This window comes from Phyllobates terribilis, unplaced genomic scaffold, assembly GCF_046119375.1.
Source record: "Phyllobates terribilis strain yellow unplaced genomic scaffold, ASM4611937v1 Scaffold_8__6_contigs__length_399053987, whole genome shotgun sequence".
Classification (NCBI taxonomy): Eukaryota; Metazoa; Chordata; class Amphibia; order Anura; family Dendrobatidae; genus Phyllobates; species Phyllobates terribilis.
This window is the reverse complement of record NW_027362768.1, coordinates 346,058,351-346,085,648: the sequence shown is the minus strand read 5'-3', so window position 1 is coordinate 346,085,648 and position 27,298 is coordinate 346,058,351. Positions and strand designations below refer to the sequence as shown.

Genomic DNA, 27,298 nt, shown 5'->3' with positions numbered 1-27,298 from the left:
AATCCAATGAGGAGAAGAAAAGCAAAGCCAAAGAGTCCATCCCAAAATCCGACAAACAAGCCAAATGAACAAAAAGCATTGAATTCAATTCTTTCTGATTTTAGAAACTGCATTAAAGAAGGGGTGCACCGGTCCTGGAGATACTGCAATACCAGGTCAATGCGTGGAGTGGACAGAGCAAGCTCTTTTTCCATCTCCCTGTTCTAAAAATCCATTTAATATATGGTCCCCAGATAGGGGACGTATCAGATATTAAACTGATAAGAACAGATACTACACTTGATCTTAGCCAAAAGGCCGAGAAGCGATAACCAGAATTGGTTTCCGACTACGGTGCCACCCAAGGATTCTGAAAAGTCCATTTGTGGAGATGGCCACCTGGACTCCCGTTAAGAAGACATGCTGTCAACCTCTAGATCCCTCACATGCCTGCACTTTTCGGCTTGCTGCTGCTGCAATCCACGCGTTTTAGATCTGCATAACTCCACCTCTTTTAGCACAGTACCCTCAACCCCCGGCTGTTCCCACCCGCCTCAACACCGTTGGAAGGGAGGAGAACCAATTAAGGCGGGGGGGGGGTGGAACAAGAAGCTGTCTACCCTTAGCAGGAGGGTTGCTGATTAATTACCTCTCCTGCTGCTGCTGCTGCTGCTGGCTGTCCAGCAGCAGACTGAAGGTGGCTGCTGCTGTGCGCAGGTATATAAAGGCTCAGAGCCTATTATGACACGCGCAGCCAGCGTTCCATTGCCACATTCCGTCTACTGCAGGCGGGATACCTGGATGGCTGAATGTCACTGAGAAGCTCACAGAGACCGCCATAAGCAACAGTTTAAAAGAATGCCACAGACTAATCAACCAAACTTTTTGGGTTGGTTTCTCTTTTATAGTCTGCAGGCATTAAATGAAAGAAGTCAGTGTTCCAGCAGAGGGAGACAACGTTTCAGAAAAGGCATTGTAGCAAACCAAAAAAGAAATTTTAAGCGCAGCAGAGTAACCAGCTCACATACCTGTTAGCTCAGGTGAGTTTAAAAGGCTGCTGTTGATAACAAGGGCATTTGCTAAATAGATGGTGTGTGTGCAACAATATACTGAAAGGTCAATTATATTGTGCAGCTTATCTCACCACCTGTAGTTATTTAGGTGAAAGCTCCAAAATGCTTGCCTAATATGTCTGTTTATCCAAAAGGAAGTATAGAGGGAGAGCTAGATAGATAGCATTGCATTACATTACATGGCAATGCAATGCACAGTTGCTGAAGTTGAACCAAAATGAGCTTGTCATCTGGCTTCTGCAACTTTTAACATGAAAAATCCAATGAGGAGAAGAAAAGCAAAGCCAAAGAGTCCATCCCAAAATCCGACAAACAAGCCAAATGAACAAAAAGCATTGAATTCAGTTCTTTCTGATTTTAGAAACTGCATTAAAGAAGGGGTGCACCGGTCCTGGAGATACTGCAATACCAGGTCAATGCGTGGAGTGGACAGAGCAAGCTCTTTTTCCATCTCCCTGTTCTAAAAATCCATTTAATATATGGTCCCCAGATAGGGGACGTATCAGATATTAAACTGATAAGAACAGATACTACACTTGATCTTAGCCAAAAGGCCGAGAAGCGATAACCAGAATTGGTTTCCGACTACGGTGCCACCCAAGGATTCTGAAAAGTCCATTTGTGGAGATGGCCACCTGGACTCCCGTTAAGAAGACATGCTGTCAACCTCTAGATCCCTCACATGCCTGCACTTTTCGGCTTGCTGCTGCTGCAATCCACGTGTTTTAGATCTGCATAACTCCACCTCTTTTAGCACAGTACCCTCAACCCCCGGCTGTTCCCACCCGCCTCAACACCGTTGGAAGGGAGGAGAACCAATTAAGGCGGGGGGGGGGTGGAACGAGCAGCTGTCTACCCTTAGCAGGAGGGTTGCTGATTAACTACCTCTCCTGCTGCTGCTGCTGCTGCTGGCTGTCCAGCAGCAGACTGAAGGTGGCTGCTGCTGTGCGCAGGTATATAAAGGCTCAGAGCCTATTATGACACGCGCAGCCAGCGTTCCATTGCCACATTCCGTCTACTGCAGGCGGGATACCTGGATGGCTGAATGTCACTGAGAAGCTCACAGAGACCGCCATAAGCAACAGTTTAAAAGAATGCCACAGACTAATCAACCAAACTTTTTGGGTTGGTTTCTCTTTTATAGTCTGCAGGCATTAAATGAAAGAAGTCAGTGTTCCAGCAGAGGGAGACAACGTTTCAGAAAAGGCATTGTAGCAAACCAAAAAAGAAATTTTAAGCGCAGCAGAGTAACCAGCTCACATACCTGTTAGCTCAGGTGAGTTTAAAAGGCTGCTGTTGATAACAAGGGCATTTGCTAAATAGATGGTGTGTGTGCAACAATATACTGAAAGGTCAATTATATTGTGCAGCTTATCTCACCACCTGTAGTTATTTAGGTGAAAGCTCCAAAATGCTTGCCTAATATGTCTGTTTATCCAAAAGGAAGTATAGAGGGAGAGCTAGATAGATAGCATTGCATTACATTACATGGCAATGCAATGCACAGTTGCTGAAGTTGAACCAAAATGAGCTTGTCATCTGGCTTCTGCAACTTTTAACATGAAAAATCCAATGAGGAGAAGAAAAGCAAAGCCAAAGAGTCCATCCCAAAATCCGACAAACAAGCCAAATGAACAAAAAGCATTGAATTCAATTCTTTCTGATTTTAGAAACTGCATTAAAGAAGGGGTGCACCGGTCCTGGAGATACTGCAATACCAGGTCAATGCGTGGAGTGGACAGAGCAAGCTCTTTTTCCATCTCCCTGTTCTAAAAATCCATTTAATATATGGTCCCCAGATAGGGGACGTATCAGATATTAAACTGATAAGAACAGATACTACACTTGATCTTAGCCAAAAGGCCGAGAAGCGATAACCAGAATTGGTTTCCGACTACGGTGCCACCCAAGGATTCTGAAAAGTCTATTTGTGGAGATGGCCACCTGGACTCCCGTTAAGAAGACATGCTGTCAACCTCTAGATCCCTCACATGCCTGCACTTTTCGGCTTGCTGCTGCTGCAATCCACGTGTTTTAGATCTGCATAACTCCACCTCTTTTAGCACAGTACCCTCAACCCCCGGCTGTTCCCACCCGCCTCAACACCGTTGGAAGGGAGGAGAACCAATTAAGGCGGGGGGGGGGGGTGGAACGAGCAGCTGTCTACCCTTAGCAGGAGGGTTGCTGATTAATTACCTCTCCTGCTGCTGCTGCTGCTGGCTGTCCAGCAGCAGACTGAAGGTGGCTGCTGCTGTGCGCAGGTATATAAAGGCTCAGAGCCTATTATGACACGCGCAGCCAGCGTTCCATTGCCACATTCCGTCTACTGCAGGCGGGATACCTGGATGGCTGAATGTCACTGAGAAGCTCACAGAGACCGCCATAAGCAACAGTTTAAAAGAATGCCACAGACTAATCAACCAAACTTTTTGGGTTGGTTTCTCTTTTATAGTCTGCAGGCATTAAATGAAAGAAGTCAGTGTTCCAGCAGAGGGAGACAACGTTTCAGAAAAGGCATTGTAGCAAACCAAAAAAGAAATTTTAAGCGCAGCAGAGTAACCAGCTCACATACCTGTTAGCTCAGGTGAGTTTAAAAGGCTGCTGTTGATAACAAGGGCATTTGCTAAATAGATGGTGTGTGTGCAACAATATACTGAAAGGTCAATTATATTGTGCAGCTTATCTCACCACCTGTAGTTATTTAGGTGAAAGCTCCAAAATGCTTGCCTAATATGTCTGTTTATCCAAAAGGAAGTATAGAGGGAGAGCTAGATAGATAGCATTGCATTACATTACATGGCAATGCAATGCACAGTTGCTGAAGTTGAACCAAAATGAGCTTGTCATCTGGCTTCTGCAACTTTTAACATGAAAAATCCAATGAGGAGAAGAAAAGCAAAGCCAAAGAGTCCATCCCAAAATCCGACAAACAAGCCAAATGAACAAAAAGCATTGAATTCAATTCTTTCTGATTTTAGAAACTGCATTAAAGAAGGGGTGCACCGGTCCTGGAGATACTGCAATACCAGGTCAATGCGTGGAGTGGACAGAGCAAGCTCTTTTTCCATCTCCCTGTTCTAAAAATCCATTTAATATATGGTCCCCAGATAGGGGACGTATCAGATATTAAACTGATAAGAACAGATACTACACTTGATCTTAGCCAAAAGGCCGAGAAGCGATAACCAGAATTGGTTTCCGACTACGGTGCCACCCAAGGATTCTGAAAAGTCTATTTGTGGAGATGGCCACCTGGACTCCCGTTAAGAAGACATGCTGTCAACCTCTAGATCCCTCACATGCCTGCACTTTTCGGCTTGCTGCTGCTGCAATCCACGCGTTTTAGATCTGCATAACTCCACCTCTTTTAGCACAGTACCCTCAACCCCCGGCTGTTCCCACCCGCCTCAACACCGTTGGAAGGGAGGAGAGCCAATTAAGGCGGGGGGGGGGGGGGTGGAACGAGCAGCTGTCTACCCTTAGCAGGAGGGTTGCTGATTAATTACCTCTCCTGCTGCTGCTGCTGCTGGCTGTCCAGCAGCAGACTGAAGGTGGCTGCTGCTGTGCGCAGGTATATAAAGGCTCAGAGCCTGTTATGACACGCGCAGCCAGCGTTCCATTGCCACATTCCGTCTACTGCAGGCGGGATACCTGGATGGCTGAATGTCACTGAGAAGCTCACAGAGACCGCCATAAGCAACAGTTTAAAAGAATGCCACAGACTAATCAACCAAACTTTTTGGGTTGGTTTCTCTTTTATAGTCTGCAGGCATTAAATGAAAGAAGTCAGTGTTCCAGCAGAGGGAGACAACGTTTCAGAAAAGGCATTGTAGCAAACCAAAAAAGAAATTTTAAGCGCAGCAGAGTAACCAGCTCACATACCTGTTAGCTCAGGTGAGTTTAAAAGGCTGCTGTTGATAACAAGGGCATTTGCTAAATAGATGGTGTGTGTGCAACAATATACTGAAAGGTCAATTATATTGTGCAGCTTATCTCACCACCTGTAGTTATTTAGGTGAAAGCTCCAAAATGCTTGCCTAATATGTCTGTTTATCCAAAAGGAAGTATAGAGGGAGAGCTAGATAGATAGCATTGCATTACATTACATGGCAATGCAATGCACAGTTGCTGAAGTTGAACCAAAATGAGCTTGTCATCTGGCTTCTGCAACTTTTAATATGAAAAATCCAATGAGGAGAAGAAAAGCAAAGCCAAAGAGTCCATCCCAAAATCCGACAAACAAGCCAAATGAACAAAAAGCATTGAATTCAATTCTTTCTGATTTTAGAAACTGCATTAAAGAAGGGGTGCACCGGTCCTGGAGATACTGCAATACCAGGTCAATGCGTGGAGTGGACAGAGCAAGCTCTTTTTCCATCTCCCTGTTCTAAAAATCCATTTAATATATGGTCCCCAGATAGGGGACGTATCAGATATTAAACTGATAAGAACAGATACTACACTTGATCTTAGCCAAAAGGCCGAGAAGCGATAACCAGAATTGGTTTCCGACTACGGTGCCACCCAAGGATTCTGAAAAGTCCATTTGTGGAGATGGCCACCTGGACTCCCGTTAAGAAGACATGCTGTCAACCTCTAGATCCCTCACATGCCTGCACTTTTCGGCTTGCTGCTGCTGCAATCCACGCGTTTTAGATCTGCATAACTCCACCTCTTTTAGCACAGTACCCTCAACCCCCGGCTGTTCCCACCCGCCTCAACACCGTTGGAAGGGAGGAGAACCAATTAAGGCGGGGGGGGGTGGAACGAGCAGCTGTCTACCCTTAGCAGGAGGGTTGCTGATTAATTACCTCTCCTGCTGCTGCTGCTGCTGGCTGTCCAGCAGCAGACTGAAGGTGGCTGCTGCTGTGCGCAGGTATATAAAGGCTCAGAGCCTATTATGACACGCGCAGCCAGCGTTCCATTGCCACATTCCGTCTACTGCAGGCGGGATACCTGGATGGCTGAATGTCACTGAGAAGCTCACAGAGACCGCCATAAGCAACAGTTTAAAAGAATGCCACAGACTAATCAACCAAACTTTTTGGGTTGGTTTCTCTTTTATAGTCTGCAGGCATTAAATGAAAGAAGTCAGTGTTCCAGCAGAGGGAGACAACGTTTCAGAAAAGGCATTGTAGCAAACCAAAAAAGAAATTTTAAGCGCAGCAGAGTAACCAGCTCACATACCTGTAAGCTCAGGTGAGTTTAAAAGGCTGCTGTTGATAACAAGGGCATTTGCTAAATAGATGGTGTGTGTGCAACAATATACTGAAAGGTCAATTATATTGTGCAGCTTATCTCACCACCTGTAGTTATTTAGGTGAAAGCTCCAAAATGCTTGCCTAATATGTCTGTTTATCCAAAAGGAAGTATAGAGGGAGAGCTAGATAGATAGCATTGCATTACATTACATGGCAATGCAATGCACAGTTGCTGAAGTTGAACCAAAATGAGCTTGTCATCTGGCTTCTGCAACTTTTAACATGAAAAATCCAATGAGGAGAAGAAAAGCAAAGCCAAAGAGTCCATCCCAAAATCCGACAAACAAGCCAAATGAACAAAAAGCATTGAATTCAATTCTTTCTGATTTTAGAAACTGCATTAAAGAAGGGGTGCACCGGTCCTGGAGATACTGCAATACCAGGTCAATGCGTGGAGTGGACAGAGCAAGCTCTTTTTCCATCTCCCTGTTCTAAAAATCCATTTAATATATGGTCCCCAGATAGGGGACGTATCAGATATTAAACTGATAAGAACAGATACTACACTTGATCTTAGCCAAAAGGCCGAGAAGCGATAACCAGAATTGGTTTCCGACTACGGTGCCACCCAAGGATTCTGAAAAGTCCATTTGTGGAGATGGCCACCTGGACTCCCGTTAAGAAGACATGCTGTCAACCTCTAGATCCCTCACATGCCTGCACTTTTCGGCTTGCTGCTGCTGCAATCCACGCGTTTTAGATCTGCATAACTCCACCTCTTTTAGCACAGTACCCTCAACCCCCGGCTGTTCCCACCCGCCTCAACACCGTTGGAAGGGAGGAGAACCAATTAAGGCGGGGGGGGGGGTGGAACGAGCAGCTGTCTACCCTTAGCAGGAGGGTTGCTGATTAATTACCTCTCCTGCTGCTGCTGCTGCTGGCTGTCCAGCAGCAGACTGAAGGTGGCTGCTGCTGTGCGCAGGTATATAAAGGCTCAGAGCCTATTATGACACGCGCAGCCAGCGTTCCATTGCCACATTCCGTCTACTGCAGGCGGGATACCTGGATGGCTGAATGTCACTGAGAAGCTCACAGAGACCGCCATAAGCAACAGTTTAAAAGAATGCCACAGACTAATCAACCAAACTTTTTGGGTTGGTTTCTCTTTTATAGTCTGCAGGCATTAAATGAAAGAAGTCAGTGTTCCAGCAGAGGGAGACAACGTTTCAGAAAAGGCATTGTAGCAAACCAAAAAAGAAATTTTAAGCGCAGCAGAGTAACCAGCTCACATACCTGTTAGCTCAGGTGAGTTTAAAAGGCTGCTGTTGATAACAAGGGCATTTGCTAAATAGATGGTGTGTGTGCAACAATATACTGAAAGGTCAATTATATTGTGCAGCTTATCTCACCACCTGTAGTTATTTAGGTGAAAGCTCCAAAATGCTTGCCTAATATGTCTGTTTATCCAAAAGGAAGTATAGAGGGAGAGCTAGATAGATAGCATTGCATTACATTACATGGCAATGCAATGCACAGTTGCTGAAGTTGAACCAAAATGAGCTTGTCATCTGGCTTCTGCAACTTTTAACATGAAAAATCCAATGAGGAGAAGAAAAGCAAAGCCAAAGAGTCCATCCCAAAATCCGACAAACAAGCCAAATGAACAAAAAGCATTGAATTCAATTCTTTCTGATTTTAGAAACTGCATTAAAGAAGGGGTGCACCGGTCCTGGAGATACTGCAATACCAGGTCAATGCGTGGAGTGGACAGAGCAAGCTCTTTTTCCATCTCCCTGTTCTAAAAATCCATTTAATATATGGTCCCCAGATAGGGGACGTATCAGATATTAAACTGATAAGAACAGATACTACACTTGATCTTAGCCAAAAGGCCGAGAAGCGATAACCAGAATTGGTTTCCGACTACGGTGCCACCCAAGGATTCTGAAAAGTCCATTTGTGGAGATGGCCACCTGGACTCCCGTTAAGAAGACATGCTGTCAACCTCTAGATCCCTCACATGCCTGCACTTTTCGGCTTGCTGCTGCTGCAATCCACGCGTTTTAGATCTGCATAACTCCACCTCTTTTAGTACAGTACCCTCAACCCCCGGCTGTTCCCACCCGCCTCAACACCGTTGGAAGGGAGGAGAACCAATTAAGGCGGGGGGGGGGGGTGGAACGAGCAGCTGTCTACCCTTAGCAGGAGGGTTGCTGATTAATTACCTCTCCTGCTGCTGCTGCTGCTGGCTGTCCAGCAGCAGACTGAAGGTGGCTGCTGCTGTGCGCAGGTATATAAAGGCTCAGAGCCTATTATGACACGCGCAGCCAGCGTTCCATTGCCACATTCCGTCTACTGCAGGCGGGATACCTGGATGGCTGAATGTCACTGAGAAGCTCACAGAGACCGCCATAAGCAACAGTTTAAAAGAATGCCACAGACTAATCAACCAAACTTTTTGGGTTGGTTTCTCTTTTATAGTCTGCAGGCATTAAATGAAAGAAGTCAGTGTTCCAGCAGAGGGAGACAACGTTTCAGAAAAGGCATTGTAGCAAACCAATAAAGAAATTTTAAGCGCAGCAGAGTAACCAGCTCACATACCTGTTAGCTCAGGTGAGTTTAAAAGGCTGCTGTTGATAACAAGGGCATTTGCTAAATAGATGGTGTGTGTGCAACAATATACTGAAAGGTCAATTATATTGTGCAGCTTATCTCACCACCTGTAGTTATTTAGGTGAAAGCTCCAAAATGCTTGCCTAATATGTCTGTTTATCCAAAAGGAAGTATAGAGGGAGAGCTAGATAGATAGCATTGCATTACATTACATGGCAATGCAATGCACAGTTGCTGAAGTTGAACCAAAATGAGCTTGTCATCTGGCTTCTGCAACTTTTAACATGAAAAATCCAATGAGGAGAAGAAAAGCAAAGCCAAAGAGTCCATCCCAAAATCCGACAAACAAGCCAAATGAACAAAAAGCATTGAATTCAATTCTTTCTGATTTTAGAAACTGCATTAAAGAAGGGGTGCACCGGTCCTGGAGATACTGCAATACCAGGTCAATGCGTGGAGTGGACAGAGCAAGCTCTTTTTCCATCTCCCTGTTCTAAAAATCCATTTAATATATGGTCCCCAGATAGGGGACGTATCAGATATTAAACTGATAAGAACAGATACTACACTTGATCTTAGCCAAAAGGCCGAGAAGCGATAACCAGAATTGGTTTCCGACTACGGTGCCACCCAAGGATTCTGAAAAGTCCATTTGTGGAGATGGCCACCTGGACTCCCGTTAAGAAGACATGCTGTCAACCTCTAGATCCCTCACATGCCTGCACTTTTCGGCTTGCTGCTGCTGCAATCCACGCGTTTTAGATCTGCATAACTCCACCTCTTTTAGCACAGTACCCTCAACCCCCGGCTGTTCCCACCCGCCTCAACACCGTTGGAAGGGAGGAGAACCAATTAAGGCGGGGGGGGGTGGAACGAGCAGCTGTCTACCCTTAGCAGGAGGGTTGCTGATTAATTACCTCTCCTGCTGCTGCTGCTGGCTGTCCAGCAGCAGACTGAAGGTGGCTGCTGCTGTGCGCAGGTATATAAAGGCTCAGAGCCTATTATGACACGCGCAGCCAGCGTTCCATTGCCACATTCCATCTACTGCAGGCGGGATACCTGGATGGCTGAATGTCACTGAGAAGCTCACAGAGACCGCCATAAGCAACAGTTTAAAAGAATGCCACAGACTAATCAACCAAACTTTTTGGGTTGGTTTCTCTTTTATAGTCTGCAGGCATTAAATGAAAGAAGTCAGTGTTCCAGCAGAGGGAGACAACGTTTCAGAAAAGGCATTGTAGCAAACCAAAAAAGAAATTTTAAGCGCAGCAGAGTAACCAGCTCACATACCTGTTAGCTCAGGTGAGTTTAAAAGGCTGCTGTTGATAACAAGGGCATTTGCTAAATAGATGGTGTGTGTGCAACAATATACTGAAAGGTCAATTATATTGTGCAGCTTATCTCACCACCTGTAGTTATTTAGGTGAAAGCTCCAAAATGCTTGCCTAATATGTCTGTTTATCCAAAAGGAAGTATAGAGGGAGAGCTAGATAGATAGCATTGCATTACATTACATGGCAATGCAATGCACAGTTGCTGAAGTTGAACCAAAATGAGCTTGTCATCTGGCTTCTGCAACTTTTAACATGAAAAATCCAATGAGGAGAAGAAAAGCAAAGCCAAAGAGTCCATCCCAAAATCCGACAAACAAGCCAAATGAACAAAAAGCATTGAATTCAATTCTTTCTGATTTTAGAAACTGCATTAAAGAAGGGGTGCACCGGTCCTGGAGATACTGCAATACCAGGTCAATGCGTGGAGTGGACAGAGCAAGCTCTTTTTCCATCTCCCTGTTCTAAAAATCCATTTAATATATGGTCCCCAGATAGGGGACGTATCAGATATTAAACTGATAAGAACAGATACTACACTTGATCTTAGCCAAAAGGCCGAGAAGCGATAACCAGAATTGGTTTCCGACTACGGTGCCACCCAAGGATTCTGAAAAGTCCATTTGTGGAGATGGCCACCTGGACTCCCGTTAAGAAGACATGCTGTCAACCTCTAGATCCCTCACATGCCTGCACTTTTCGGCTTGCTGCTGCTGCAATCCACGCGTTTTAGATCTGCATAACTCCACCTCTTTTAGCACAGTACCCTCAACCCCCGGCTGTTCCCACCCGCCTCAACACCGTTGGAAGGGAGGAGAACCAATTAAGGCGGGGGGGGGGTGGAACGAGCAGCTGTCTACCCTTAGCAGGAGGGTTGCTGATTAATTACCTCTCCTGCTGCTGCTGCTGGCTGTCCAGCAGCAGACTGAAGGTGGCTGCTGCTGTGCGCAGGTATATAAAGGCTCAGAGCCTATTATGACACGCGCAGCCAGCGTTCCATTGCCACATTCCGTCTACTGCAGGCGGGATACCTGGATGGCTGAATGTCACTGAGAAGCTCACAGAGACCGCCATAAGCAACAGTTTAAAAGAATGCCACAGACTAATCAACCAAACTTTTTGGGTTGGTTTCTCTTTTATAGTCTGCAGGCATTAAATGAAAGAAGTCAGTGTTCCAGCAGAGGGAGACAACGTTTCAGAAAAGGCATTGTAGCAAACCAAAAAAGAAATTTTAAGCGCAGCAGAGTAACCAGCTCACATACCTGTTAGCTCAGGTGAGTTTAAAAGGCTGCTGTTGATAACAAGGGCATTTGCTAAATAGATGGTGTGTGTGCAACAATATACTGAAAGGTCAATTATATTGTGCAGCTTATCTCACCACCTGTAGTTATTTAGGTGAAAGCTCCAAAATGCTTGCCTAATATGTCTGTTTATCCAAAAGGAAGTATAGAGGGAGAGCTAGATAGATAGCATTGCATTACATTACATGGCAATGCAATGCACAGTTGCTGAAGTTGAACCAAAATGAGCTTGTCATCTGGCTTCTGCAACTTTTAACATGAAAAATCCAATGAGGAGAAGAAAAGCAAAGCCAAAGAGTCCATCCCAAAATCCGACAAACAAGCCAAATGAACAAAAAGCATTGAATTCAATTCTTTCTGATTTTAGAAACTGCATTAAAGAAGGGGTGCACCGGTCCTGGAGATACTGCAATACCAGGTCAATGCGTGGAGTGGACAGAGCAAGCTCTTTTTCCATCTCCCTGTTCTAAAAATCCATTTAATATATGGTCCCCAGATAGGGGACGTATCAGATATTAAACTGATAAGAACAGATACTACACTTGATCTTAGCCAAAAGGCCGAGAAGCGATAACCAGAATTGGTTTCCGACTACGGTGCCACCCAAGGATTCTGAAAAGTCCATTTGTGGAGATGGCCACCTGGACTCCCGTTAAGAAGAAATGCTGTCAACCTCTAGATCCCTCACATGCCTGCACTTTTCGGCTTGCTGCTGCTGCAATCCACGCGTTTTAGATCTGCATAACTCCACCTCTTTTAGCACAGTACCCTCAACTCCCGGCTGTTCCCACCCGCCTCAACACCGTTGGAAGGGAGGAGAACCAATTAAGGCGGGGGGGGGGGTGGAACGAGCAGCTGTCTACCCTTAGCAGGAGGGTTGCTGATTAATTACCTCTCCTGCTGCTGCTGCTGCTGGCTGTCCAGCAGCAGACTGAAGGTCGCTGCTGCTGTGCGCAGGTATATAAAGGCTCAGAGCCTATTATGACACGCGCAGCCAGCGTTCCATTGCCACATTCCGTCTACTGCAGGCGGGATACCTGGATGGCTGAATGTCACTGAGAAGCTCACAGAGACCGCCATAAGCAACAGTTTAAAAGAATGCCACAGACTAATCAACCAAACTTTTTGGGTTGGTTTCTCTTTTATAGTCTGCAGGCATTAAATGAAAGAAGTCAGTGTTCCAGCAGAGGGAGACAACGTTTCAGAAAACGCATTGTAGCAAACCAAAAAAGAAATTTTAAGCGCAGCAGAGTAACCAGCTCACATACCTGTTAGCTCAGGTGAGTTTAAAAGGCTGCTGTTGATAACAAGGGCATTTGCTAAATAGATGGTGTGTGTGCAACAATATACTGAAAGGTCAATTATATTGTGCAGCTTATCTCACCACCTGTAGTTATTTAGGTGAAAGCTCCAAAATGCTTGCCTAATATGTCTGTTTATCCAAAAGGAAGTATAGAGGGAGAGCTAGATAGATAGCATTGCATTACATTACATGGCAATGTAATGCACAGTTGCTGAAGTTGAACCAAAATGAGCTTGTCATCTGGCTTCTGCAACTTTTAACATGAAAAATCCAATGAGGAGAAGAAAAGCAAAGCCAAAGAGTCCATCCCAAAATCCGACAAACAAGCCAAATGAACAAAAAGCATTGAATTCAATTCTTTCTGATTTTAGAAACTGCATTAAAGAAGGGGTGCACCGGTCCTGGAGATACTGCAATACCAGGTCAATGCGTGGAGTGGACAGAGCAAGCTCTTTTTCCATCTCCCTGTTCTAAAAATCCATTTAATATATGGTCCCCAGATAGGGGACGTATCAGATATTAAACTGATAAGAACAGATACTACACTTGATCTTAGCCAAAAGGCCGAGAAGCGATAACCAGAATTGGTTTCCGACTACGGTGCCACCCAAGGATTCTGAAAAGTCCATTTGTGGAGATGGCCACCTGGACTCCCGTTAAGAAGACATGCTGTCAACCTCTAGATCCCTCACATGCCTGCACTTTTCGGCTTGCTGCTGCTGCAATCCACGCGTTTTAGATCTGCATAACTCCACCTCTTTTAGCACAGTACCCTCAACCCCCGGCTGTTCCCACCCGCCTCAACACCGTTGGAAGGGAGGAGAACCAATTAAGGCGGGGGGGGGGTGGAACGAGCAGCTGTCTACCCTTAGCAGGAGGGTTGCTGATTAATTACCTCTCCTGCTGCTGCTGCTGCTGCTGGCTGTCCAGCAGCAGACTGAAGGTGGCTGCTGCTGTGCGCAGGTATATAAAGGCTCAGAGCCTATTATGACACGCGCAGCCAGCGTTCCATTGCCACATTCCGTCTACTGCAGGCGGGATACCTGGATGGCTGAATGTCACTGAGAAGCTCACAGAGACCGCCATAAGCAACAGTTTAAAAGAATGCCACAGACTAATCAACCAAACTTTTTGGGTTGGTTTCTCTTTTATAGTCTGCAAGCATTAAATGAAAGAAGTCAGTGTTCCAGCAGAGGGAGACAACGTTTCAGAAAAGGCATTGTAGCAAACCAAAAAAGAAATTTTAAGCGCAGCAGAGTAACCAGCTCACATACCTGTTAGCTCAGGTGAGTTTAAAAGGCTGCTGTTGATAACAAGGGCATTTGCTAAATAGATGGTGTGTGTGCAACAATATACTGAAAGGTCAATTATATTGTGCAGCTTATCTCACCACCTGTAGTTATTTAGGTGAAAGCTCCAAAATGCTTGCCTAATATGTCTGTTTATCCAAAAGGAAGTATAGAGGGAGAGCTAGATAGATAGCATTGCATTACATTACATGGCAATGCAATGCACAGTTGCTGAAGTTGAACCAAAATGAGCTTGTCATCTGGCTTCTGCAACTTTTAACATGAAAAATCCAATGAGGAGAAGAAAAGCAAAGCCAGAGTCCATCCCAAAATCCGACAAACAAGCCAAATGAACAAAAAGCATTGAATTCAATTCTTTCTGATTTTAGAAACTGCATTAAAGAAGGGGTGCACCGGTCCTGGAGATACTGCAATACCAGGTCAATGCGTGGAGTGGACAGAGCAAGCTCTTTTTCCATCTCCCTGTTCTAAAAATCCATTTAATATATGGTCCCCAGATAGGGGACGTATCAGATATTAAACTGATAAGAACAGATACTACACTTGATCTTAGCCAAAAGGCCGAGAAGCGATAACCAGAATTGGTTTCCGACTACGGTGCCACCCAAGGATTCTGAAAAGTCCATTTGTGGAGATGGCCACCTGGACTCCCGTTAAGAAGACATGCTGTCAACCTCTAGATCCCTCACATGCCTGCACTTTTCGGCTTGCTGCTGCTGCAATCCACGCGTTTTAGATCTGCATAACTCCACCTCTTTTAGCACAGTACCCTCAACCCCCGGCTGTTCCCACCCGCCTCAACACCGTTGGAAGGGAGGAGAACCAATTAAGGCGGGGGGGGTGGAACGAGCAGCTGTCTACCCTTAGCAGGAGAGTTGCTGATTAATTACCTCTCCTGCTGCTGCTGCTGCTGCTGGCTGTCCAGCAGCAGACTGAAGGTGGCTGCTGCTGTGCGCAGGTATATAAAGGCTCAGAGCCTATTATGACACGCGCAGCCAGCGTTCCATTGCCACATTCCGTCTACTGCAGGCGGGATACCTGGATGGCTGAATGTCACTGAGAAGCTCACAGAGACCGCCATAAGCAACAGTTTAAAAGAATGCCACAGACTAATCAACCAAACTTTTTGGGTTGGTTTCTCTTTTATAGTCTGCAGGCATTAAATGAAAGAAGTCAGTGTTCCAGCAGAGGGAGACAACGTTTCAGAAAAGGCATTGTAGCAAACCAAAAAGAAATTTTAAGCGCAGCAGAGTAACCAGCTCACATACCTGTTAGCTCAGGTGAGTTTAAAAGGCTGCTGTTGATAACAAGGGCATTTGCTAAATAGATGGTGTGTGTGCAACAATATACTGAAAGGTCAATTATATTGTGCAGCTTATCTCACCACCTGTAGTTATTTAGGTGAAAGCTCCAAAATGCTTGCCTAATATGTCTGTTTATCCAAAAGGAAGTATAGAGGGAGAGCTAGATAGATAGCATTGCATTACATTACATGGCAATGCAATGCACAGTTGCTGAAGTTGAACCAAAATGAGCTTGTCATCTGGCTTCTGCAACTTTTAACATGAAAAATCCAATGAGGAGAAGAAAAGCAAAGCCAAAGAGTCCATCCCAAAATCCGACAAACAAGCCAAATGAACAAAAAGCATTGAATTCAATTCTTTCTGATTTTAGAAACTGCATTAAAGAAGGGGTGCACCGGTCCTGGAGATACTGCAATACCAGGTCAATGCGTGGAGTGGACAGAGCAAGCTCTTTTTCCATCTCCCTGTTCTAAAAATCCATTTAATATATGGTCCCCAGATAGGGGACGTATCAGATATTAAACTGATAAGAACAGATACTACACTTGATCTTAGCCAAAAGGCCGAGAAGCGATAACCAGAATTGGTTTCCGACTACGGTACCACCCAAGGATTTTGAAAAGTCCATTTGTGGAGATGGCCACCTGGACTCCCGTTAAGAAGACATGCTGTCAACCTCTAGATCCCTCACATGCCTGCACTTTTCGGCTTGCTGCTGCTGCAATCCACGCGTTTTAGATCTACATAACTCCACCTCTTTTAGCACAGTACCCTCAACCCCCGGCTGTTCCCACCCGCCTCAACACCGTTGGAAGGGAGGAGAACCAATTAAGGCGGGGGGGGGGGGGGGTGGAACGAGCAGCTGTCTACCCTTAGCAGGAGGGTTGCTGATTAATTACCTCTCCTGCTGCTGCTGCTGCTGGCTGTCCAGCAGCAGACTGAAGGTGGCTGCTGCTGTGCGCAGGTATATAAAGGCTCAGAGCCTATTATGACACGCGCAGCCAGCGTTCCATTGCCACATTCCGTCTACTGCAGGCGGGATACCTGGATGGCTGAATGTCACTGAGAAGCTCACAGAGACCGCCATAAGCAACAGTTTAAAAGAATGCCACAGACTAATCAACCAAACTTTTTGGGTTGGTTTCTCTTTTATAGTCTGCAGGCATTAAATGAAAGAAGTCAGTGTTCCAGCAGAGGGAGACAACGTTTCAGAAAAGGCATTGTAGCAAACCAAAAAAGAAATTTTAAGCGCAGCAGAGTAACCAGCTCACATACCTGTTAGCTCAGGTGAGTTTAAAAGGCTGCTGTTGATAACAAGGGCATTTGCTAAATAGATGGTGTGTGTGCAACAATATACTGAAAGGTCAATTATATTGTGCAGCTTATCTCACCACCTGTAGTTATTTAGGTGAAAGCTCCAAAATGCTTGCCTAATATGTCTGTTTATCCAAAAGGAAGTATAGAGGGAGAGCTAGATAGATAGCATTGCATTACATTACATGGCAATGCAATGCACAGTTGCTGAAGTTGAACCAAAATGAGCTTGTCATCTGGCTTCTGCAACTTTTAACATGAAAAATCCAATGAGGAGAAGAAAAGCAAAGCCAAAGAGTCCATCCCAAAATCCGACAAACAAGCCAAATGAACAAAAAGCATTGAATTCAATTCTTTCTGATTTTAGAAACTGCATTAAAGAAGGGGTGCACCGGTCCTGGAGATACTGCAATACCAGGTCAATGCGTGGAGTGGACAGAGCAAGCTCTTTTTCCATCTCCCTGTTCTAAAAATCCATTTAATATATGGTCCCCAGATAGGGGACGTATCAGATATTAAACTGATAAGAACAGATACTACACTTGATCTTAGCCAAAAGGCCGAGAAGCGATAACCAGAATTGGTTTCCGACTACGGTGCCACCCAAGGATTCTGAAAAGTCCATTTGTGGAGATGGCCACCTGGACTCCCGTTAAGAAGACATGCTGTCAACCTCTAGATCCCTCACATGCCTGCACTTTTCGGCTTGCTGCTGCTGCAATCCACGCGTTTTAGATCTGCATAACTCCACCTCTTTTAGCACAGTACCCTCAACCCCCGGCTGTTCCCACCCGCCTCAACACCGTTGGAAGGGAGGAGAACCAATTAAGGCGGGGGGGGGGGTGGAACGAGCAGCTGTCTACCCTTAGCAGGAGGGTTGCTGATTAATTACCTCTCCTGCTGCTGCTGCTGCTGGCTGTCCAGCAGCAGACTGAAGGTGGCTGCTGCTGTGCGCAGGTATATAAAGGCTCAGAGCCTATTATGACACGCGCAGCCAGCGTTCCATTGCCACATTCCGTCTACTGCAGGCGGGATACCTGGATGGCTGAATGTCACTGAGAAGCTCACAGAGACCGCCATAAGCAACAGTTTAAAAGAATGCCACAGACTAATCAACCAAACTTTTTGGGTTGGTTTCTCTTTTATAGTCTGCAGGCATTAAATGAAAGAAGTCAGTGTTCCAGCAGAGGGAGACAACGTTTCAGAAAAGGCATTGTAGCAAACCAAAAAAGAAATTTTAAGCGCAGCAGAGTAACCAGCGCACATACCTGTTAGCTCAGGTGAGTTTAAAAGGCTGCTGTTGATAACAAGGGCATTTGCTAAATAGATGGTGTGTGTGCAACAATATACTGAAAGGTCAATTATATTGTGCAGCTTATCTCACCACCTGTAGTTATTTAGGTGAAAGCTCCAAAATGCTTGCCTAATATGTCTGTTTATCCAAAAGGAAGTATAGAGGGAGAGCTAGATAGATAGCATTGCATTACATTACATGGCAATGCAATGCACAGTTGCTGAAGTTGAACCAAAATGAGCTTGTCATCTGGCTTCTGCAACTTTTAACATGAAAAATCCAATGAGGAGAAGAAAAGCAAAGCCAAAGAGTCCATCCCAAAATCCGACAAACAAGCCAAATGAACAAAAAGCATTGAATTCAATTCTTTCTGATTTTAGAAACTGCATTAAAGAAGGGGTGCACCGGTCCTGGAGATACTGCAATACCAGGTCAATGCGTGGAGTGGACAGAGCAAGCTCTTTTTCCATCTCCCTGTTCTAAAAATCCATTTAATATATGGTCCCCAGATAGGGGACGTATCAGATATTAAACTGATAAGAACAGATACTACACTTGATCTTAGCCAAAAGGCCGAGAAGCGATAACCAGAATTGGTTTCCGACTACGGTGCCACCCAAGGATTCTGAAAAGTCCATTTGTGGAGATGGCCACCTGGACTCCCGTTAAGAAGACATGCTGTCAACCTCTAGATCCCTCACATGCCTGCACTTTTCGGCTTGCTGCTGCTGCAATCCACGCGTTTTAGATCTGCATAACTCCACCTCTTTTAGCACTGTACCCTCAACCCCCGGCTGTTCCCACCCGCCTCAACACCGTTGGAAGGGAGGAGAACCAATTAAGGCGGGGGGGGGGTGGAACGAGCAGCTGTCTACCCTTAGCAAGAGGGTTGCTGATTAATTACCTCTCCTGCTGCTGCTGCTGGCTGTCCAGCAGCAGACTGAAGGTGGCTGCTGCTGTGCGCAGGTATATAAAGGCTCAGAGCCTATTATGACACGCGCAGCCAGCGTTCCATTGCCACATTCCGTCTACTGCAGGCGGGATACCTGGATGGCTGAATGTCACTGAGAAGCTCACAGAGACCGCCATAAGCAACAGTTTAAAAGAATGCCACAGACTAATCAACCAAACTTTTTGGGTTGGTTTCTCTTTTATAGTCTGCAGGCATTAAATGAAAGAAGTCAGTGTTCCAGCAGAGGGAGACAACGTTTCAGAAAAGGCATTGTAGCAAACCAAAAAAGAAATTTTAAGCGCAGCAGAGTAACCAGCTCACATACCTGTTAGCTCAGGTGAGTTTAAAAGGCTGCTGTTGATAACAAGGGCATTTGCTAAATAGATGGTGTGTGTGCAACAATATACTGAAAGGTCAACTATATTGTGCAGCTTATCTCACCACCTGTAGTTATTTAGGTGAAAGCTCCAAAATGCTTGCCTAATATGTCTATTTATCCAAAAGGAAGTATAGAGGGAGAGCTAGATAGATAGCATTGCATTAGATTACATGGCAATGCAATGCACAGTTGCTGAAGTTGAACCAAAATGAGCTTGTCATCTGGCTTCTGCAACTTTTAACATGAAAAATCCAATGAGGAGAAGAAAAGCAAAGCCAAAGAGTCCATCCCAAAATCCGACAAACAAGCCAAATGAACAAAAAGCATTGAATTCAATTCTTTCTGATTTTAGAAACTGCATTAAAGAAGGGGTGCACCGGTCCTGGAGATACTGCAATACCAGGTCAATGCGTGGAGTGGACAGAGCAAGCTCTTTTTCCATCTCCCTGTTCTAAAAATCCATTTAATATATGGTCCCCAGATAGGGGACGTATCAGATATTAAACTGATAAGAACAGATACTACACTTGATCTTAGCCAAAAGGCCGAGAAGCGATAACCAGAATTGGTTTCCGACTACGGTGCCACCCAAGGATTCTGAAAAGTCCATTTGTGGAGATGGCCACCTGGACTCCCGTTAAGAAGACATGCTGTCAACCTCTAGATCCCTCACATGCCTGCACTTTTCGGCTTGCTGCTGCTGCAATCCACGCGTTTTAGATCTGCATAACTCCACCTCTTTTAGCACAGTACCCTCAACCCCCGGCTGTTCCCACCCGCCTCAACACCGTTGGAAGGGAGGAGAACCAATTAAGGCGGGGGGGGGGGGAGGGGTGGAACGAGCAGCTGTCTACCCTTAGCAGGAGGGTTGCTGATTAATTACCTCTCCTGCTGCTGCTGCTGCTGGCTGTCCAGCAGCAGACTGAAGGTGGCTGCTGCTGTGCGCAGGTATATAAGGGCTCAGACCCTATTATGACACGCGCAGCCAGCGTTCCATTGCCACATTCCGTCTACTGCAGGCGGGATACCTGGATGGCTGAATGTCACTGAGAAGCTCACAGAGACCGCCATAAGCAACAGTTTAAAAGAATGCCACAGACTAATCAACCAAACTTTTTGGGTTGGTTTCTCTTTTATAGTCTGCAGGCATTAAATGAAAGAAGTCAGTGTTCCAGTAGAGGGAGACAACGTTTCAGAAAAGGCATTGTAGCAAACCAAAAAAGAAATTTTAAGCGCAGCAGAGTAACCAGCTCACATACCTGTTAGCTCAGGTGAGTTTAAAAGGCTGCTGTTGATAACAAGGGCATTTGCTAAATAGATGGTGTGTGTGCAACAATATACTGAAAGGTCAATTATATTGTGCAGCTTATCTCACCACCTGTAGTTATTTAGGTGAAAGCTCCAAAATGCTTGCCTAATATGTCTGTTTATCCAAAAGGAAGTATAGAGGGAGAGCTAGATAGATAGCATTGCATTACATTACATGGCAATGCAATGCACAGTTGCTGAAGTTGAACCAAAATGAGCTTGTCATCTGGCTTCTGCAACTTTTAACATGAAAAATCCAATGAGGAGAAGAAAAGCAAAGCCAAAGAGTCCATCCCAAAATCCGACAAACAAGCCAAATGAACAAAAAGCATTGAATTCAATTCTTTCTGATTTTAGAAACTGCATTAAAGAAGGGGTGCACCGGTCCTGGAGATACTGCAATACCAGGTCAATGCGTGGAGTGGACAGAGCAAGCTCTTTTTCCATCTCCCTGTTCTAAAAATCCATTTAATATATGGTCCCCAGATAGGGGACGTATCAGATATTAAACTGATAAGAACAGATTTTTTTTTTTTTTAATTTGGCTATCCCCTGCAGAGGGATAAAACCGTTTATTAAAACTTTAACAAATTACAAGCATAATTAGACAAATACCAAACGTTAAAAGACAAATGAAATTTACAAAACAAAAAAATACAAAGATTTTAAATAATTAGGTTCCATTGGTCAACAAGCCATTTTTTGGAAATATGTACATTCTTCTTTTTGTCAATTAAATAATAAGTATACATTTCACATAAACATAAACTTAAAACATCATTCACTGATAAAACATCTTGTTTAAAAATAGCAATATTGCGCGCTTTCCAGAGAGATGACTTGGCGCAGTTCACTGTCTTCCAAGCCATTGTGTACTGGTCCATTGTGGGGCATTCCATAAGTCCGTATAGCACAGTTTTATATGTAAAGTCCTTGAGGTCTGCCACCCTTTCCAGTAGGGGGAGCAGTCTTCTCCAGAAATCCTTTGCAAAATTACATGTCCATAATAGATGTTCCACCGTTTCCTCTTCTTGGCATCCGGCTCTTGGGCAGATGGCAGACCTCACAAATCCTCTTCTGCATTGGAATGCCCGGCAAGGAAGACAGCGGTGCATGCAACTCCAAGCCAGATCTCTCTGTTCATTAAAAAGATAAAAAACGTTAATCATTTTCCAGATAGACATAGATTTGTCATCATCATATCTGTCAACATTACATATTTCCTCACTTTTACGTATTTCTTTAATTAGTTTCTTACTATTTCTTAATTCCTCTATTTTCTTAGTCCCTAAATTAAAATCGGACACTATTTTCCTTAAAATCTCATAATGCTTCGACAAATTAAAAGCATGGGGCGCAGATATATTAACTTCATACCATCCAAACTTTCTCATAAAAAATCCTGTATTAAAACGCATAAAAAAGGACCAATAGTGATTCTTAAAAAGGGCATTAAAACAGTAAACGAACAGATGGATTAAAAGAAACCTATTAAAATCTGGAAAATCTTTACCACCTTTTACTTTTGATTTCATCATGATTTCTCTTTTCAGCTTTTCCATTTTTGAGTTCCAAAAGAAGGTAAAACAGGTTTTGGTTATCTTTTTTAAAACATTAACAGGCGGGGGGAAAACCATGCTAAGATACAATAAAAGAGGTAAAATCACCATCTTTAAAACCAATCTTTACCCTCCATTGTAAGTCTCCTCATGTTCCACATACATATTTTCGTATTTACTTTCTGTGTAACTGTTTCCCAACTATTATAACCATCATTATTTTCAGTGAATGATATACCTAAAATGGAAATGGATTCGGAGACATTAATTGGTACATCACGTAAAATCATCCCCCCAACACTTAAAATGTTACACTTATTAAAATTGATTTTAAAACCAGAAGCTAGACAAAAGGATTGCACTTGATGGAGAGTGGCCGTAAGTGATGGTGCATCTGTACACAAGACCGCCACGTCATCCATGTAGCCTACAACCTTGGCCTCCAAACCACCGCTTCCAGGCAGAGGGACACCGCATATCTGTTTATTTTGGCGTATTGCACATAACATTGGTTCCAGTGCACAGATAAACAGTAGGGGGGACAGAGGGCATCCCTGTTTCACCCCTGACTGTAAAAATACCTCTTGTGTCTTAAAACCATTCACTAAAATCTTACTTGTACAATCCTTGTAAAATGCTTTAAGCGATAGTAAAAACCCTTCTGGTATGCCCATTTTCTCTAAAACTTTAAAAAGATAAAAGTGTGAGACACGGTCAAATGCTTTTTCAAAATCAATAGATAAAATCGCCATTTTCCCCTTTCTGTCTTTCACATCCTCAATACAGTCTTTCACTAAATTCAGATTGTCCCATATACTGCGCCCTGGCACCCCACACACTTGATTAGAATGAATAACTTTGCTGATGACTTCTTTTAGACGATTTGCACAAATTTTAGCCATTATTTTATAGTCACAATTTAAAAGTGTTATTGGTCTCCAGTTTTCTAATTTTGATTTATCACCTTTTTTGTATAGGAGGGAGACTTCACCTTTCTTCCAGGAATTTAATAAAACCTTATTATTAAAAACCTCAGTAAACAAATAAAACAAATCATCTTTTAAAATATCATAAAAACATACATAAAATTCTATTGGGATGCCATCAGGACCAGGGACCTTTCCATTTTTAAAACTTTTAATAGTTTTTAATACTTCTTGTTCCGTTAAAACTTGGGATAAAAACTCTTGGGATGCGGGATCTAAAACAGCCGTTAGTCCTTTCAGCGAATCATCCATTAATTTATTATCTATATTTTTTCCATTAAAAAGATTAGAAAAAAAAACCTCAACTTTACCCAGCATATTTTTTATATTATTCTCACCATCTATATGGTCAATTATCACTTTTTCTTTTTTATTTTTCCTAAAAAAATATCTGGAACACTTTTCATTTTCTTCTATATGTTGTACTCTAGAACGAAAAATTATCTCTTTTCCTTTTTGTTCTAGCCATTTTGAAATCTCTTCTTTTAAGTTTGAAATATCAAGTTGTACATCTATCCCATTGTCTCTGAGCTTAAATAATGTTTGTAGGCGGGTATTTAAAATTCTATATTCTTCATATTTTTCTTTGGCTCTACATATACTCTTTTTAATAAAAAAGTCTTTTATTTTTACTTTCATTCTATCCCACCATACACTCATAGTCTCATTTGTTTTTTTCCCTTTTCTACATTTCCTATAAAACTCAATAAAATCTGATAAAATCTGCGGGTCAGTTAAAAGGGATACGTTCATTTTCCAGCTTTTCTTACCACATTTTTTGTTGTCATTTACTTTTATGGTAAAGGATAAAAGTTTATGGTCTGAAAATATATTAGTTAAAACTTCACATTTGGCAGGTATTGTTTTGTCTGAACCAAAAATAAAATCAATCCTAGAGCTACAATTAGCATTGCTCCAAGTGAAACCGGCGTCCTCTGGGCTGTCACTATGACACTCTTTATATATGTCTATCAATTTAGCATCTTTGACTATATCATGTAGCATACCTGAGGTTTTATCGTAGTTCCTGCTTACAGAGCTGGAGCGCCGGTTTTCACCTTTTAAAACACAATTAAAATCCCCTGCTAAGATAAAAGGTTCAGAGTTATTAATAAATAAAGGTAAAAGATCAAGCATTTCGGCTCTTTCATTTTTCTCTGGGGATCCATAAAAATTTAAAAACTGCCATCTAATACCATCAATAAAAGCTTTCACTAATAAAATACGACCTGGTAAAATTTCCTGAATAAAATCAATTAAAACATTCCCTTTAAAAAGTATGGCTACACCCGCTGATCCTGCAGCATTCGATCCGGACCAGACAGATGGCCCACACTTCCACTCATCTTTATATTTTTGATATGACATTTCATGTGGGATATTACATTCTTGCAGAAAAAATACAGATGCAGTAAAACACGTAAAAAAATTAAAAAGAGCAGTTCTTCTCGTGTTAGATTTTATGCCTCTCACGTTGAGGGAAATACCTTTGAGTTCAGCCATCATTAGAAAATGTAGAAATTTTACTTAGGTAACTAAGAGCAACGGATTTACCTGTCCGATGAACCTGATCAGACCACTGGGCTTGCGCCTCCCTCCTCATCTGATAGTATCGTCACGAGAGTCTCCGTGGAGGAGGAAAGATTACCACATTTATATAAACCCGACGCTACACTGGCATAGCTCGGAGGGCTGGCTAGCAGAACCCGCTGGGTCTCCATTGGCTGGCCATGCAGTTCCTCATCAGGTGGGTCCCCGAGGGGTTCCGCCGCCCCTGTTTGACCTGTAGAAGGTCGTCCTATAGGAGGAGGTTGCGCACAAGGCAGAGCCTCTGACTCTTCAGAGGCAGCAAGATCCCGGTCCCCACCTGTAGCAGCGGAGACCGAAACCCCTGAGGGTCCAGCGTCCACGTCCCCTTCTGAAGAAGTGTCCATCTGTTCACCTCCTGCTGCCTCCTCCGAACCACCCTTTTTCTTTTTCTTAGGACCCACCTTTATCCACTCAGCGCCCTCAGCCCTAGGAGACCCAGACTGGGCATGGGCTTCTGCGTCGGCCTTTTGCCGGTCCCTTTTGACCTTACCAGTAGTGCCCTTCTGCTCCTTCTCAGCCCTCCTTTTGGACTCTCGCAGGTCCTGCAGCCAGGTTTTGGGATTTGGTATTTTACCTGTCATAGACTCTGGAGACATTTCACTATTTGGTACGCCCTTATTGTCTCCAGAGGCTCCAGGTTGTTGTTCCTCCTCCTGAGGGGTGGTCTGATCTTTTGGTCCTTGGTCGGACGTCTTGGACTTTCCCTTTTGCTCATCTTCCCGAAATCTGTGAGGGCAAGAAAAATAAAAGTGACCTGGAGTCTGGCAAAAACTACATTTCTTTTCCTTAGGGCATTCTTTTGTCTCATGTTCTTCACTAGCACAATTTCTACATGATACATTACAGTTTTCTTTTGAATGACCATAGCGCCCACAATTTCTGCAATATACTGGCATCCCAGAAAAGAAGAAATCCCCATTTGTTTGTCCAATTTTAAAACGGGCAGGGGGAAGCCGTATACCACCTGGTGTATTTGGATCTCTTATACACTTCACAAGAAATTTCCACTTAGATGTCCATATGTTATATTCATTAAGTATCTTCCCAATACATTTAACACTTTTAAAATAAATTGCTAAAAATGACATAATTTCTGGAGCAGAAACAAAAGGCGAAAATACTTTTACGACAACAAGTCTTACCTCATCCAGGACGTGCTCAACAATTTGTATCCCTTTCAGAACAGGACTATTTTCAACTTTTTTTAACTTTTCTAGAACATCTCTGAAAATACCTTCTCCGGTGAATGTGATGTCATAGTCACCTCTTCTAGGATAATCCTGGATGGACAGAATTTCATTCCTCTGCACGCCAAGAAGGTTCCTGAGCACGTCCTGGACTACATACCCTAATTTCCTCATATCCGAGCCACCCGCCGTGAAGTGAACTCGGATAGAGTTTTTTAGCCTCGCATAAAGAGGCACGAGGTTAGGGTCAACCCCCATGGAAACCGCAACAAGGTTGCAAATTGCAGCCGCTTGCAATCTGCGCTCCCAGTGTTCTTGCAGCGAAAGACACCTGGAAGCTGGGGGATCGCAACCGTTACCCTGGGACTAAGCCCTCTCCCTAATAGCAGCAAGCAGGTTAAGTCCACCAAAGTGGACGATCCTGCCAGGCCAAGGAGAGGGGTACCCGAGTACCCTTCAACTACAATCTCCTGCAATAAAGCACTTGATCGTAGCCAAAAGGCCGAGAAGCGATAACCAGAATTGGTTTCCGACTACGGTGCCACCCAAGGATTCTGAAAAGTCCATTTTTGGAGATGGCCACCTGGACTCCCGTTAAGAAGACATGCTGTCAACCTCTAGATCCCTCACATGCCTGCACTTTTCGGCTTGCTGCTGCTGCAATCCACGCGTTTTAGATCTGCATAACTCCACCTCTTTTAGCACAGTACCCTCAACCCCCGGCTGTTCCCACCCGCCTCAACACCGTTGGAAGGGAGGAGAACCAATTAAGGCGGGGGGGGGGGTGGAACGAGCAGCTGTCTACCCTTAGCAGGAGGGTTGCTGATTAATTACCTCTCCTGCTGCTGCTGCTGCTGGCTGTCCAGCAGCAGACTGAAGGTGGCTGCTGCTGTGCGCAGGTATATAAAGGCTCAGAGCCTATTATGACACGCGCAGCCAGCGTTCCATTGCCACATTCCGTCTACTGCAGGCGGGATACCTGGATGGCTGAATGTCACTGAGAAGCTCACAGAGACCGCCATAAGCAACAGTTTAAAAGAATGCCACAGACTAATCAACCAAACTTTTTGGGTTGGTTTCTCTTTTATAGTCTGCAGGCATTAAATGAAAGAAGTCAGTGTTCCAGCAGAGGGAGACAACGTTTCAGAAAAGGCATTGTAGCAAACCAAAAAAGAAATTTTAAGTGCAGCAGAGTAACCAGCTCACATACCTGTTAGCTCAGGTGAGTTTAAAAGGCTGCTGTTGATAACAAGGGCATTTGCTAAATAGATGGTGTGTGTGCAACAATATACTGAAAGGTGAATTATATTGTGC

General features: G+C 44.0%; 17 non-coding genes across 17 annotated transcripts; all 17 read right to left on the bottom strand.

The window, feature by feature from the left end:
* Nucleotides 1-118: 118 nt before the first annotated feature.
* Nucleotides 119-309, bottom strand: LOC141157798 (U2 spliceosomal RNA). The gene has a single exon (XR_012247838.1). It is a non-coding gene; the product is annotated as a U2 spliceosomal RNA (small nuclear RNA).
* Nucleotides 310-1,427: 1,118 nt separating this feature from the next.
* On the bottom strand, nt 1,428-1,618 carry LOC141157797 (U2 spliceosomal RNA). Its single transcript, XR_012247837.1, has one exon. It is a non-coding gene; the product is annotated as a U2 spliceosomal RNA (small nuclear RNA).
* A 1,118-nt stretch (nt 1,619-2,736) lies between these two features.
* LOC141157796 (U2 spliceosomal RNA) lies at nt 2,737-2,927 on the bottom strand. The gene has a single exon (XR_012247836.1). It is a non-coding gene; the product is annotated as a U2 spliceosomal RNA (small nuclear RNA).
* Nucleotides 2,928-4,044: 1,117 nt separating this feature from the next.
* LOC141157795 (U2 spliceosomal RNA) lies at nt 4,045-4,235 on the bottom strand. Its single transcript, XR_012247835.1, has one exon. It is a non-coding gene; the product is annotated as a U2 spliceosomal RNA (small nuclear RNA).
* Nucleotides 4,236-5,354: 1,119 nt separating this feature from the next.
* On the bottom strand, nt 5,355-5,545 carry LOC141157794 (U2 spliceosomal RNA). The gene has a single exon (XR_012247834.1). It is a non-coding gene; the product is annotated as a U2 spliceosomal RNA (small nuclear RNA).
* Nucleotides 5,546-6,659: 1,114 nt separating this feature from the next.
* Nucleotides 6,660-6,850, bottom strand: LOC141157793 (U2 spliceosomal RNA). The gene has a single exon (XR_012247833.1). It is a non-coding gene; the product is annotated as a U2 spliceosomal RNA (small nuclear RNA).
* A 1,116-nt stretch (nt 6,851-7,966) lies between these two features.
* On the bottom strand, nt 7,967-8,157 carry LOC141157792 (U2 spliceosomal RNA). The gene has a single exon (XR_012247832.1). It is a non-coding gene; the product is annotated as a U2 spliceosomal RNA (small nuclear RNA).
* A 1,117-nt stretch (nt 8,158-9,274) lies between these two features.
* LOC141157790 (U2 spliceosomal RNA) lies at nt 9,275-9,465 on the bottom strand. The gene has a single exon (XR_012247830.1). It is a non-coding gene; the product is annotated as a U2 spliceosomal RNA (small nuclear RNA).
* A 1,111-nt stretch (nt 9,466-10,576) lies between these two features.
* LOC141157789 (U2 spliceosomal RNA) lies at nt 10,577-10,767 on the bottom strand. The gene has a single exon (XR_012247829.1). It is a non-coding gene; the product is annotated as a U2 spliceosomal RNA (small nuclear RNA).
* A 1,112-nt stretch (nt 10,768-11,879) lies between these two features.
* Nucleotides 11,880-12,070, bottom strand: LOC141157788 (U2 spliceosomal RNA). The gene has a single exon (XR_012247828.1). It is a non-coding gene; the product is annotated as a U2 spliceosomal RNA (small nuclear RNA).
* A 1,116-nt stretch (nt 12,071-13,186) lies between these two features.
* On the bottom strand, nt 13,187-13,377 carry LOC141157787 (U2 spliceosomal RNA). The gene has a single exon (XR_012247827.1). It is a non-coding gene; the product is annotated as a U2 spliceosomal RNA (small nuclear RNA).
* A 1,116-nt stretch (nt 13,378-14,493) lies between these two features.
* On the bottom strand, nt 14,494-14,684 carry LOC141157786 (U2 spliceosomal RNA). The gene has a single exon (XR_012247826.1). It is a non-coding gene; the product is annotated as a U2 spliceosomal RNA (small nuclear RNA).
* A 1,115-nt stretch (nt 14,685-15,799) lies between these two features.
* Nucleotides 15,800-15,990, bottom strand: LOC141160775 (U2 spliceosomal RNA). Its single transcript, XR_012250528.1, has one exon. It is a non-coding gene; the product is annotated as a U2 spliceosomal RNA (small nuclear RNA).
* A 1,120-nt stretch (nt 15,991-17,110) lies between these two features.
* LOC141160774 (U2 spliceosomal RNA) lies at nt 17,111-17,301 on the bottom strand. The gene has a single exon (XR_012250527.1). It is a non-coding gene; the product is annotated as a U2 spliceosomal RNA (small nuclear RNA).
* A 1,116-nt stretch (nt 17,302-18,417) lies between these two features.
* LOC141160773 (U2 spliceosomal RNA) lies at nt 18,418-18,608 on the bottom strand. The gene has a single exon (XR_012250526.1). It is a non-coding gene; the product is annotated as a U2 spliceosomal RNA (small nuclear RNA).
* A 1,112-nt stretch (nt 18,609-19,720) lies between these two features.
* On the bottom strand, nt 19,721-19,911 carry LOC141160772 (U2 spliceosomal RNA). Its single transcript, XR_012250525.1, has one exon. It is a non-coding gene; the product is annotated as a U2 spliceosomal RNA (small nuclear RNA).
* A 1,122-nt stretch (nt 19,912-21,033) lies between these two features.
* Nucleotides 21,034-21,226, bottom strand: LOC141160179 (U2 spliceosomal RNA). The gene has a single exon (XR_012250140.1). It is a non-coding gene; the product is annotated as a U2 spliceosomal RNA (small nuclear RNA).
* Nucleotides 21,227-27,298: the final 6,072 nt, after the last annotated feature.